This window comes from Anser cygnoides, chromosome 2 (genome assembly GCF_040182565.1).
Source record: "Anser cygnoides isolate HZ-2024a breed goose chromosome 2, Taihu_goose_T2T_genome, whole genome shotgun sequence".
NCBI classification, from domain to species: Eukaryota; Metazoa; Chordata; class Aves; order Anseriformes; family Anatidae; genus Anser; species Anser cygnoides.
The window spans coordinates 78,943,723-78,957,948 of record NC_089874.1 but is presented as its reverse complement, the minus strand read 5'-3'; the positions used below and the strand labels follow the sequence as shown (position 1 = coordinate 78,957,948).

The 14,226-nt window shown below is 36.9% G+C and overlaps 1 long non-coding RNA gene across 2 annotated transcripts; it reads right to left on the bottom strand.

Annotated features, from left to right (window-relative positions):
* Positions 1-309: 309 nt before the first annotated feature.
* Positions 310-4,951, bottom strand: LOC106048367 (uncharacterized). Of its 2 annotated transcripts, none has more exons than XR_001214144.3 (3): positions 4,772-4,951; positions 3,936-4,130; positions 310-803 (listed from the first exon to the last, which is right to left on the bottom strand). It is a non-coding gene; the product is annotated as an uncharacterized lncRNA (long non-coding RNA). The 2 variants fall into 2 exon arrangements; XR_001214145.3 differs by having other exon boundaries at positions 3,978-4,130.
* Between the last annotated feature and the right edge of the window lie 9,275 nt (positions 4,952-14,226).

Here is a 14,226-nt window from a genome sequence, read left to right as displayed (position 1 = left end):
TTGTGGAGTCTTTGTATATGTCTCCACAGGCTTTTATTATTGTCAATATTGTTGTCATTGTTGTTGCTATTTCCATGTTGTTATTACTACTTTCCGTGAGCTGAATTAGCATACATACTGGATAGTATATATACTAGTTAAACACTGTCAAGAACTAACCAACCTGACAGCTGTCTACAATAAGATGACTGATTTGGTGGATGAGCGGAGAGCAGCAGATGCTGTTTACATTGATTTTAGTAAGATTTTTGACACTGCTCCAGTAACATTCTGATAGGCAAAGTAATGAAATAAGGGATAGATAAACAGACAAGTGGGTGGACTGAAATTGAAAGAAGTTCCATGCTCACAGGGCTGTGATGAGTGGTACAAGGTCCAGCTGGAGACAAGTCTCTAGTGCAGAACCCCAGAGGCTCATGCTGTTTAACATCTTCATTAAAGTCTTGGATAATGGGACAGAAGATGCAAATCGGGAAGGAGTGGTTGATAGACCAGTGTCACAGAAGGACTAGTGCATTTCACTTGTAAGAGAGAAGCAGCAATATGTTTTATTGAAAGGAAAATGCCAAGTAGTGCCCCTGGGGAGGAATAAACCCACACAGGGGAATGACCAGCTGGAAAGCAAGTTGGCAGGACAGGTCTGGGGGGTCCTGGCAAGCACTAAGCTGAGGATGTTCATTGGCAAAGAAGATCAATGACTGCATTAGGCAGAGCGCTGACAGCTGGTCAAGGGATGTGGTTCTTCCTCTCTGCTCAGTCCTGGTGAAACACATCTGGGATTTCAGGTCCAGGTTGGAGCTTCCCTTGAACAAGAGAGACATGGATTTACTGAAGCAAGTTCAGGAACAGGAAAGAGCCACAAAGATTATTAAGCAACTGGACAATCTGACATTGAAGGAGACTGAGACAACTGGGACTATAAGCCTGCAGAAGACTGTCTCTTCTAAAGCTATAAATATCAGTAATAACCCTTACTTCTACATTAGCAAATCTCATGAGATTTAACACCCAAACCATTTTTTTTTTCTGCTATCCCTAACATTAGTACCTGATGAGGGTCTAGAAATCGAAACAAATGTCCAAACCTTGAGGGCCACCATCTTTCTTGTACTGACTACTGCCCATTTCGCTCCACCTTACATTACTAGCAGTTAGAATAGGGATTAACCTAGATCACAGACCTTCTTGTTCTGAATCTATTGCTCTTTCTTTTTTAATTTTCTGCCTGTTGCCTAGGTATTATGTACAATTCCAGTACTTAGTAAACTATTCCCAACACCTATTTTTTTCCAATAAATTTGCATCCTTTATAAAGTCCAGGTTCATGACTACGTAAGGATATTTTCTGAAACTTGTAACATCTTCTTTGCTACAGTTGTGAATATTTCCTTTGAGTTTATTCCACACCTCCAGATCTTCTTGTGAGTGTGTCTGATTGCCCACTGTGTCCTGTTCCCTACTGAGATCTGTTCTCTCTCCACTTCAGTTTCTAAGATCAAAGTCCCAAAGCTCTATAGCTTATTGTGGAAAGCTTGACTTCTAAATACATATGTTTCTTTGTGACTTTCAACCTGTTCCTCTCCTAACAGGATTTCCGATATAATTTCCCCATCTGTTACTTCTGTTCAGGGGATAAGAAATTATTTCACTTTGTCAATCTTCTACTCCACAGCAAAGAAGATTCACCGAAATAGTAAGTCCATGGGGACAAATTTGTTATCTATATCATGGCCTATTCTAGCATAGCCTGTTGCCCAAGATTTGTTAAAGAATTACCGTCTGTGGGATTTCTAGATTAAAGTAGTCTTCTAGATTAAAATAAAAGCAGTTATGTAGTAGCACCAGAAAGAAGATTTAATTATGTAATTTGTAACCCAAATCACAGGGATGATTAGGAGAAGGAAGGTGAGTAGGAAGAAGGTGAGACAAAAAGATTTCAAGTAAGAATCAACTGATTCACTCTTTAGATATCAACTTCAGAGGGAAGATTTTCAGTCACTTATTTGGTAATTGCTGTAATTACTTTATCCCTTCAGTCTCATGCACTGATGTTAACTTCAGGTTTCTTATGGGAATATACTACAAGTACTCTTCCATATAAAATTTGAAATATTTGGAAATACTTAATACAGTACACTTCTTTCAGTAGAATAATGTTTAGGTAGTGGCCACAGATCATTCACATGGAGTGGCCACAGCTCATTCACATTGGACCTGGTGACCTGGTATGTATTAACATCTTTCCCCCTTCTTCCCCCCCCCCCCCCCCCCCCCCGTCCTCTTCCCCTTCACCCCTTCAGAATAGTTTTCTTCTAATAAAAAAACAACAGTAAGCAAACTTAGCAGTTTCCTTAGGTTCAGCCAGTCAAGCTGTTACTGCTGGCGATGAAGTGGCTGCTAAACTAAAGAACATCACTCATCTTTTCCTCTTACTTTGTACCCCATTCTCTGATCACGGTATATGTCAAAACCTTTGTCCTTGTCAGATCTTTACTTTGGATCCAGCTGCCCATGTAACTGCAGCTGCTACCTTGGCTCATGTCCATCTTTCCATGGTATTCACAGTAAATGACCCTATGGCTGCAAGCCACAGATGCTCAGAGAAGACTGCTGTTTTCAACACTCAAAATACCACTACCAGGATGCACCATGATTTCCGTGGTTTTCACACAGCCATCTGGGAGTTTTTGATTTCACAGCCATGGCAGCCATTCCCAGCAGAAACATCTGCTCCTGGGTTCCCTGATATGTTGCCATCTGACAATGTGGTTGCCAGGATTCTCTGTCTTGCTAGCCTTGCCAGGAGATCAGCTCCAGGTTCCCTCTAACATTTTAGCTGAAGCTGCAGCCCTCTTCTGCCAGTATATCGACCAGGGAAACCTTGGCAATCAGTCCCATACTATTGCTCCTGTGAACTGCAGCTGCTTTATCCTTTCATCTTCTGCTGAGAAATGTCCCATCCACCCTCCTTACTGCACCTTGTCATTAGATGTCTGGCTTTACCTGCTAAGCTTCCATTGTCTTTTTTTGTCTTTTTTCTTTTTTTTTTTTTTTTTTCCCTAGCTTTTTGTGCCAGACTCTCTAGCCTTCCACAGGGACTGTATCTCCTTTCAGCCTTCCACAAAGTGAGCTAAAATGCTGAGTGTGAATAGTCTTCCCTTCTTCAAAGATTTTTTTCATCTGTATATATGTTCCTTTTGGTGTTTCTTCTCAGTTATCACTGTTCTCTTTTCCAAATCCAGAACAGAGGTATGTCCAGATAGTCTTTGTTGATAAATCTTCCAGTTTTCTTAATCCATTCTCACTTGTGCCCTCAATTTGGGAAAATAATAGATCTGAGAGTAGACCTGTCCATATCTTTTGCATAGGTCAACCAAATATTCTTACTGGACCACAAGATGTTTATCTCTGTATCACTGCAGCAAATATTTTGCTGAGGTTTAGGTTCTCTTACAAAGATTGTGTCAAGATGTTTTGGAATTGCATCAGTTGAAATCAGCACAAAATAAGAAAGCAGTAAATAAAAACTGAGTTAATAAAATAGAATCTCATCTCTACCAAAATATCGGCAATTAAAACTTAACATTTCCTTTTCTTGTAGGGAATGTTTTCAAGGATTCACACCTCTAATACTGTCACTCTTTTCTGCTAAATGCTCTGCAAACAGTCCCAAGGAGGCTTATCACCAGTTGATGTACTGACATTTATCTAACTCATTAAAAACTTGCCCATTTCAGATTATATTCTGCAAGAGTTTAAGCTTATTTTTGGATCAATATTTTGCTAGTATTTTGAATATAACAAAAAGATAGAATATAAGATTGTTGATGTGTCAGTGTCTGTGCACTGAACAAAGTAAAAACAAAGGTAATGTCAGCATACTGTAGATCTTTTCCACATAAGAAATTTTGAGTAATGTTATACACTTCACTTACTGAAAATGAACTTAGCATTCTGCATACCAAATATCATCTCACCCTTTCTGGCCTTATGTAAGAGGACGATGTTTTGCTTCGGCATGTGTATAAAAGTGTATTTGTGCCAATCACTGAATTAATGAGATTTACAAACAAATTTCTTCCTCTGCTTCTCCTTCATTGGATTTAAACACGCACACATAGGTATCTCGTCTGTAGACAACAACAGATGACAAGGGGACATTTGTGAGACTGTGTGATATTTTGAGTTATTGTCAATGTTTATTTAAAGGTTTAAATATTTTAATATCTAACACCAGTGTCCCCCATCTCTCCCCCCCCCCCCCCCACCCCCCCAAGCCAATTTTTCAAAAGATCTTGGCACATCAGATTTCTGTGGAAACTAAGTGGATTGTTATAGAATCATAGAATCATAGAATATCCTGAGTTAGAAGGGACCCATAAGGATCATCAAGTCCAACTCCGGGCACCACACAGGTCTACCCAAAATTTTAGACCATGTGACTAAGTGCACGGTCCAAATGTTTCTTAAATGCAGACAGGCTTGGTGCAGTGATATTGCTGAGTGTTTTAGATTGAGTCCATTTTTATTTGGAAGCTTCCCTGTACAGTTAAACCTTACATTTCCCCTTCAAAATTTTGAATCACCTTAAAATTACATATCCAAAAATACATTATTTTTCTCTTTATATCAGAGTAAATATACTGATTTCAACATAACAATCCATGAATAACAATCTAGTTTCCCTAAATTTTTTGTGAGTTAATAAAAGGTAGTTTAAGAATGATAATGAGAATTCTTATGTCCTTTTTCCTTGAATATATATACAGACTGGGGGACAAGAGGCTGGAGAGCCGCTTATTGAAAGGGTCCAGGCTGGTGGGGTGGGGTGGGTAAGGGTTAGTCAATGGCAAGTTGATTATGAGTCATCAATGTGTCCTGGCAACCAAAAGGGCCAACCATATTCTGGGGTGCATCAAGAACAGCAAACAGCATTGCTAGCCAGTTGAGGGCTGTGATTGTCCTGCTCTACTCTGCACTGCTGCAGTCTCACCTAGATCACTGCTCTGGGCACCACAATATAAGAAGGACATAAAACTATTAGTGTCTGAAAGAGGGCTACAAAGATGTCTAGAGGGCAAGATGTATGAGGAGTGGCTGAAGTCAGTTGAATTGTTCAGCCTAGAGAACAGGAAACGGGAGACCTCACAATGGCCTACAGTTTCCTCACGAGGGGAGCAGAAGGGCAGGCACTGAGCTCTGCTCTCTGCTGACAGTGACAGGATCCAAAGGAATGGCATGGAGCTGCAACAGGGGACATTCAGTCTGGATGTTATGAAAAGGTTCTTCACTGAGTGAAGGGTGGTTGGTCTGTTGGGAACAGGCTCCCCAGGGCAGTGGTCACACAACAAGCTTGAAGAAGTTCTGGAAGTGTTTGGACAATGTTCTCAGACATGGGGTCTGATTTTTGGGTGATCCTGTGTGGAGCCAGGAGTTGGACTAAATGATTTTTGTGGGTCTTTTCCAACTGAAGATATTCTATGATTCTATTCTATGTTTAGTTAGGTAGTGTCTCAAATGTCTCAGAAGGTTACCTAACCACCATTAATCAAATAAGATTAGTAATACAATTGATAATTAAAAGAATAAATACTATTAACTTCTACAATATAAATGCTATTTTTATCACTATAGATGAATGTTTTTGCACAAGGAAACCTAAGAAATCCAATGATTCGCACCTGTAAAAATGAATAAGGTTAAGACGAATAGTACTGCACAAAAGAGAGGATGTTCTTTTAGAAATCTGGGTGTAGTCAATCTGTGTCAAAGGATTTCATTAAATTAAACATAGCTATGTAAATTTAAATTATATATATATATTAATATAAAACATATATATGTATGAAATTGTGGGTAAATCTAGTACATTTTGGTGCATGCCATGTTAACAGTAATAAATATTGGTGATGACATTAAGTATATTAATTTACCTTAAAAAAAGCATAGGAAGAAAAAAGACAGTCACTGTGTAGGAGATCTATTGCCTTCTTGTAGACTACTCCAGCAGTACTGTCAGCTCAGTCAGTGCAAAGCAGAATGCATCAGCTCCTGATTTTTTTTTACTTCAATGAAAAATACTCAAGTACATAATGAGGCTGCCCTATAAACAGCAATATCTCTCCTCCTTCTACTTTTTCCTATGGTCAGTTTTGATACTGCATAACATAAGGAAATTGAGATTCCTATACTGTAGAATAAGTATTAATTTAAAAAACTTCTTAAGAAGCTCAACTCGGGGCTTAAGACTGTAGCAGAAAAAGAAAAGCACAAATGGATTCAGGAAAATGAATTTATGTTTCTTAGGAAAATCACTGCTAATCCTTCAGCTTTTCTTTAGCCCCATGTCTTAAGACCTGACCAAGTATCTTAAAAAATAAAATTAAAAAAAAATACCAAATTATACTTTACTTCTGTATGCAGATAAATCCCACATAAAAGCAACATCCATTATAACTGCTTAAAATATTCTTTGTTCCTCAGTGACCTTATAATATATGACAAGATATATTGAGCTATAATATTTTGTTTGCAATCCACACATTTGGCTGCTATTTTGTAAATATGATGTTCAAACATTATATTTTTAATGAGATTTTAAAGCCCATAATGAAACTTTGCATCAGTATTTAACATATTATTTTGTTAAAGTTACATAAACTCTCTTCTAGATGGTTATTCAAAACTGGAGAAATACAAGCTGATCTGATGTTTTGAACTAATTGTTTTTGTTTCTTGTTTTCAATTTGTGCATGATGTACTTTGGCTTTGGTAACCTTAGTGCTTCTATGTCAGCTAACTCTAAGTGCATTTATAGGATAAGATAAATACTATGCCTTTACAAGAAATGCAGATGTTTTTATTAGGAACTGATAACTCCTAAGTGCTATACAAATGTACACACAGATACAGCTACATCACTTAAGCACTGAAAGCTACTAATGGCCTAATCTAGTACTAAACTCAAAGTAGAAAATGGCTATAGTAAGTAGCATGCCATGCCTGCCATGCATCATCAGGGAAGAGCACTAGAGATTTTTTTGTTGTTGTTCTTTGCAATTCCTTCTGTATTTCTTATACTCAGTGTAACTCATTTGTTGAATTTGGATAATATTGTGGGTACAGGCTGCTGTTAACATCTTCTGCAAGTAAGTGCATCTCTGTACTATTAAATTCTGTATATGGATTTTTGTCTGGACACTGAAAAGACCAATAGACTTTTGCAAAGTCCACTAAAATGAATGGGGGGATTCCTTGTGGTTTCACTGAGAATTAGATCAAGCTTTAAAAGAGGCAAAAGCACACAAAAAAACCATAATGTTCCGTTTGTTTTTCTTTATGTCTCTACCTATGCTAGCAAGACTATGGGAAGCCTATAAGGTCCTATGAAGGGCAACAGAGCTGGTGAAGGGTCTAGAGAACCAGTCTTAGGAGGGGTGGCTGAGGGAGCTGGGTTATTTAGCCTAGAGAAAAGGAGGCTCAGGGAAGAATTTATTGCTCTCTATAACTACCTCAAAGAAGGTAGTGAGGTCAGTCTCTTTTCCCAAGCAACAAGCGATAGGACAAGAGGGAATGGCCTCAAGTTGCACCAGGATAGGTTTAGGGGTTTAGGCTGGATATTAGAAAACTTTTCTTCACTGAAAATATTGTGAGGCATTGGAACAGACTGCCCAGGGAAGCAGTTCAGCCACTATAACTGGAGGTATTCAAAAGACGTGTAGAAGTAGTGTTTAGGGACATGGTTTAGTGGTAGATTTGGCAGGGCTAGATTAATGGTTGGACTTGGTGATCTTGGAGGTCTTTTCCAACCTAAATATTTCTATGATTCTCTGATTCTAAGGTCTTTGTTTCAAAGAATAGATCTTATATGTTCATGAACCCAACAGAAGTCCTGTAAGGGCAGTTTTTCTGGCTTACTTGTGCTTTTTGAAAGAATACTTGTGCTTTTTGAAAGAATCATCATTTGTAAGGTCATCTACTTGGGGTTACACTAAAGATCTGTCTAGTCCAGCCATCTGTCTCTAACAGCCAAAAGCAGATGCCTGAACAGTATAAGAACAGGAAAAACATATATGTTACTTTAATAGTCTTTTGATGCTTATCTTCTCTCAGTTCAGGAAGTTCCCTTGTCGGATATGCTTTCTGTAATAACTCTTCATGGATTTTCTTCCATGAATTTCTCATGTTTGAGTCCATATAAAATCTTAGCATCCATGTTATCATCCAAGGAATTCAACAGAACATTTACCTTGGCATTCAAGAATCATTTATTGAAGATTTTCACCATTTGTTTGTTTGTTACTTTTTGAAAATAATAATAATAATAATAATTTACTCTTCTCTTTTGTTTACATTAAAAAAAAAAAAAAAGTTCCCCTGCAGCCCGTGGAGAGTACCACGGTGGAATAGACTGTCCCAGTGCAGCCCATAGTGTACCACACTGAAGCAGATATCCATGTTGCAGCCCATGGAGGAGCCCATGGTGGAGCAGGTATGGAGCCCCATGGGAGCTGGCTCCAGAATGGAGCTGCAGCCCATGGAGACAATCCCATGGTGGAGGAGAAGATCTGGTGGGAGTGGCCACCCATGAGACACCCATTCTGGATTAGTTCATTCCTGATGAATGGATCCCATTGTATGGACCCATATTGGAGCAGTTCTTGAAGAACTGCAGTCTGTGTGAAGCCCACACAGGACCAGTTTGGGAAGGATTGCATCCCATGGGAGGGATTTCTTGCTGGCTCACTGGAAGAGAGCAACCATGAAGGAGCAGCAGATGATGAAGTGTTATGGACTGACCACAAACCTCATTCCTTGTTCCCCTGCACCACTCAGGGGGAAGAGGTAGAAGAGGGTGAATGGGGGGAAGGTGTTTTTAGTTTGCTTTTTGTTTCTCACTGCTCTAGTCTGTTATTAATATGCAATAAATTATATTAAACTCCCTACTTTGAGTCTGTTTTGCCCATGCTGGTAATTAGTGAGTGATCTCCCTGTCCTTATCTCAACACTTGAGCTCTTTTCCATAGTATTTTCTCCCACTCTTCTGTTGAGAGAGAGTGAGACAACAGCGTGGTGTTTAGCTGCTCATTGGTGTGAAACCACCACAGGTGTCAACTACAAACTTGCTGAGGGCGTACATAATCCAAATATTTATGTTACTGGTGAAGATACTAGCAGTATTGGTCCCAGTGTAGGTTCTTGATGGACACCACACATTACTGGTTTCCATTTGGACATTGAACCATTGACTGTAACTCTTTTGTTTTTCATATTACTTGATATGTTATATGCAGATACCAATGTAGCTTTAAGATAACCAGTGCTACTAATGTACTTTTGCTTCTGAGATCTGGAACTACTGGAAGAATACTGTCTGGATCTAGCAACCCATGTTGCTAGAGTTGCATGAGTCCATGTTGCATGAGTGCTGTCTCACTCTCCCTCCTCAACAGAACTAGGAGATAAAATAGCATGAAAAAACTCACAAAATGATATAAAGACAGGGAGATCACCTAGCATCATGGGTAAAATAGACTTGACCTATCGAAAATTAATTTAATTTATTGCCAGTTAAAATACAGTTAGGTGTTAAGAAACAAAGAAGATATCTAAAAAGCACCACCACTATTCGATATTTTTTTCCCCAGGCTGCTTCACTCCTTCATTCCCAGCTTCTCTACCTCTCCTTTCCATTCAACTGTTCAAGTGTTTCAATGACCTGTGTAAAGTTCATGCAGCAAGTGCAGTGGAAAACAGAAAATACTTTGGTTTCCAACAAATTATTAAACTTTTTTTTTCTTTTTTTTTTTTTTCTGTACAATCCCACTTTATCAGATATAACAATTGTTTGTTTGTTTTGCTTACATGTTTCTCGTCAGAATCTTTTAGTACATAGTTTTCTATCCACCAGTGGAACCTAAATTCACCTTATTCTGAGACAGGAACCTCAACAGCAACTACTAGCATAAAATGGTAAAATAATTAGAAGAAGGTGACTGAAAATCTCAATGATATCTCTAATTATCATATATCCTTAAAAGAATCACATTCCTCCATCTACACAACAGGAAAAGAATCTGTGGCTTGTGAACTTTTACAAAGGTAGTAGCATAACTTGCATTTAGCACAAAGAGCACCGAACACTTGCAGAATAGCATGACTTATGTACAAGATAAACTTAAACAGAGATTTGTCCAAGATATTCGCATACACATTTAAAGAATTTATAGCTTTTTCATGCAAGTACCAATAAAAAAAAAAAAGGTAGATAAAATAAGCTTTCTTTTTTGCCTTTTTTTTTTTTGTTTAACTAGTTGATTGAGTATGAATTATTTGCTTTATACAGCTGTTTTTCCACACTGCAAGGAGGAAATGCAAGGTGATTTTAATGACTGATAGTGTTTCTTGTCACTTCAGCACAGTAGTTTACGAGTAAAACTCTGTAGAGTCAGCCACTGCATGGGAAAACAATTCAATGTATTAAGATGCTGCAATGCCAGCTACCATATATCATCAGCTGTTCTAGTGGTAGCAAACCAGTAGACATGAACATCAAGGACAGCTTGTATTTCAAAGGAGTCAGCAGGACACAACTTAACTGCTTTACCATTGTTAACTGTCATCAGTATTGTGACATGCTGCTCTCTGTTTCTCAGTGATGTGGAAATGAAGAGCATAAAAGTAACTGAATAAACACAAGAACTAACATGACACCTTTGCCTAGTAGTTTTACACCTACAAAAAAAAAAAAAAGTAAAAAGAACACTGGACATGGGCTGCATTTGTTTAACTGTCTAAACTATCATTTATGAACAGTTACTAAAATCAGTTCATAAATTACATTTTGAATTCACCCTGAATTTCACACGCTGCTCCCCAGTGGATGGTGTCCTGGAAATCATGGAATCATAGAACCATTAAGGTTGGAAAAGACCTCCAAGATCATGTGGTCTAACCGTCCCCCTGCTGCTGATTTTACCCCCTAAATTATGTCCCTAAGTACTACATCTAACCTTTCCTTAAATACCCCCAGGGACAGTGACTCCACCGCCACTCCCTGGGCAACCCAGCAAGATGATACTTGCACCACTGGTGCTCTGTAATTCATTCTTTTTGGTGGCTCTTTGTTTTTTATTCTTCAGGTCTTCAATGTGTTTGTTAGTTTGGAGAATTAAACAGGAAAGTGCAAAAGGTGTTCTTAATGTTGGTGTTCACGGCTTTTTGGTTACTGCATGTTCTACATTTTTTCAAGGTGTACCTGTCACCCTATCAAAAGTGTGCTAGGACTTTTTTCATTATTATTATTTTTAATAAAAGTAAGCTTTCTTCTGCAGAATTTCCACCATTGCCAAAACATATCCTATATTAGTGATAATAGGCCCTACAACAATGGGAAGGTAATGAATGTAGAAAAATTCTTGGACATTATGTTAGAACTGTAAAATTATAAGTGTGAATTAAGGTTTTGTGTCAGGTTAGTAGTGGTCTACTTCCACTGTAACAGCCTGTCATAAAAGAAAGCTTTTTCAAAGCCTACAGAGAAAGGTAAAAAAGATTTTATATCACTCAAAACTTAACTAATTCAAAATTTCAGTGTATATTTTCATGAATTTCCTTTTCTTTTAGTCTCAGAGACACTTTTAAAGGAAGAAATATATTATCAGTCTTAGTAGAAAAGAACATATCTTTTCAACATATCTTTTTTTTTGGGGGGGGTTGGAGAAAGTCAGATCGATATCTTTTGTTCCTGTTGAAGATGGAGTTTAATCTTATTCCCTTATTCCCTTTAAGGAAAAAAATAAAATAAAATAAAATTAAAATAAAATAAAATAAAATAAAATAAAATAAAATAAAATAAAAAAATAAAAATAAAATAAAATAAAAATAAAATAAAAAAAAATAAAATATATAAAATATAAAATAAAATAAAATAAAATAAAATAAAATAAAATAAAATAAAATAAAATAAAATAAATAAAGAAATTACAGCTTTTGTATCTCACAATTTCTTACTTGCAAGTAGCTTCTGGCAAACTACAGACACACCAATTGCTCACTAATTTTTATAAAACTCCATCTGTTTAAGACTCTTGCTTTTAGCTTGTCTGTTCACAGACTTATGACTGTATTGCATAAGTGGAATTATCCCGGCCAGCTAATTTTATACGTAAATTTCACAGAATTCAAATATGTAACTACATTTTTTTAGAAGTAGAAAGGAAAACAGCAATATATTTTAAGAGCTGCAGGCTGAGTCACAGACACTGTAATTGAAGTAAGTTGATCTTGATAAAGACATTCATGATCTTGATAAAGGAGCCAACAGATTTCCATATGCAGGTTGTCTAATTTCAAAATCAGGAACATAAAGTTCATGATGCAGGACCAGCAAGCCTCAGATCCATAGGGCTGCTAGGAGCAGGGAAAATAACATGTCAGAAGCTTGCTCTACCTGCCTGAGCTCTCTGACACCAAGACAGGCAGAAAGAAAAAAAAATCTCCCTCTTTAAAATCAGAAAATCAAAACCTATTTTCTTTAAGTCTTAAGACATATATTTTCTCATAGTTCTAGGATCTTTTGATATTCCCAATTGCTTTGTTAAAAAACATCCAGTCTATAACAACTTTTCTGCGTTTATTTTTTGCTTATTCCACATCATAGGCCAAAATATACTAGAAAACTTATAAAATAAGCTTTTGCCAGACAATTACCATACTAGGTTGTACTTATCAGTATAATCCAGTTAGATATCAAAACTCTGAGAATTATTTGGAAGGTAAAGTTCCAATAAGACACTGAATCACTCTTCAGTCTTCAGCAACATACTGTCAATGATGGGTTACTATACTGTACATTATATCAATTTCAGACATACCGTGGTGGTTTTTTTGTTTGTTTGTTTGTTTTGTTAGCTACACAAGAAAACAGAAGACCATTCTCTTCATTTTTACTTTATTTTATTTTTTTTTTTTTTTTTTCAAAACTGGAGTACAAAATGCATATATTGTTAAGATCCTCTAACCTATAAGAATTAGTTAATTCCTGACATTCATTTCTTATGTAATTTAGGTAAGTATACGTATTAGCTGCAGGTAAAGGTCTTATCAACAAAAAACAGTTTATAAGTCAAAATAAGATTTGCACAGGTGAAATTCCTTTGATAAAATGTCTTTGCTGAAGAAAATATATTATAAGCCATTAGTTATATTACAGAATTGCAGAATCACAGAATATTAGGGATTGGAAGAGACCTTGAAAGATCATCTAGTCCAATCCCCCTGCTGGAGCAGGAACACCTAGATCAGGTCACACAGGAACACATCCAGGTGAGTTGTGAATGTCTCCAGAGAAGGAGATACCACCATCTCTCTGGGCAGCCTGATATTGAGAAGTTAATTCTTCCTCATTGGTCTTATGAAATCATTTAAATTTGTTTTCAGTTCAACAGTAGCAATTTAGATTGCAAGATGTTTGTTCAGCTTGCTTTAAGGTTCCTGAATTCCAGTGATGGATTCACTTCTTTTTCTGATTTATGTTATCTACTAAATAGTATGTACATTTAACTATACATTAATATTCTTTCCAGCAACAAATTTTGAACGATGTTACAAGGAGCTCAGGCTTTCAGAACTTTAACGTGGGAGTACTGTATTTAAATGCATCAGTATGCCCTACCTAAAAGCTAGTCTGCATATGACAAGGGAGGTAAACTTAAAAATGCCAAAGATATTACAACTCTTTCTTCCTGGGAAATTACTGGCAAAGTTTTATTAGCTAGAATTTAACCATATGTCTCCAAATCATGATTACTACACTTGTACTTTGTCTATGCTGAATAGACGAAATAAAGAACAAAATCACAATTAGTTTCAAAGGAACCTGTTCAACTCCTCTGGCCACAGCACAAAGATGTCATGGTTAGTTATGGTTTGTAATGAGTTCATGGAAAACAGAATAAACGACAGACTAAAGTGAGCGACTGGATAAATGAAGTCTTTTACCAGCCAAATTGTACAAATACCATCAAATCCAAGCAAAGTAAAGAGATAAGCAGGAAACAGGTTCTTGGTAAGAACTAAACTAACTAAATAAAACTAACTAAATAAAACCCACCTGAATTTAGACACATATAAACCTCAAACAATACAAATACAGAGAGTTTGCATTCTCCAGTAGGTTTCTGTGATAGATGTAAAGCGTACATTTTGATATATATATATATATTT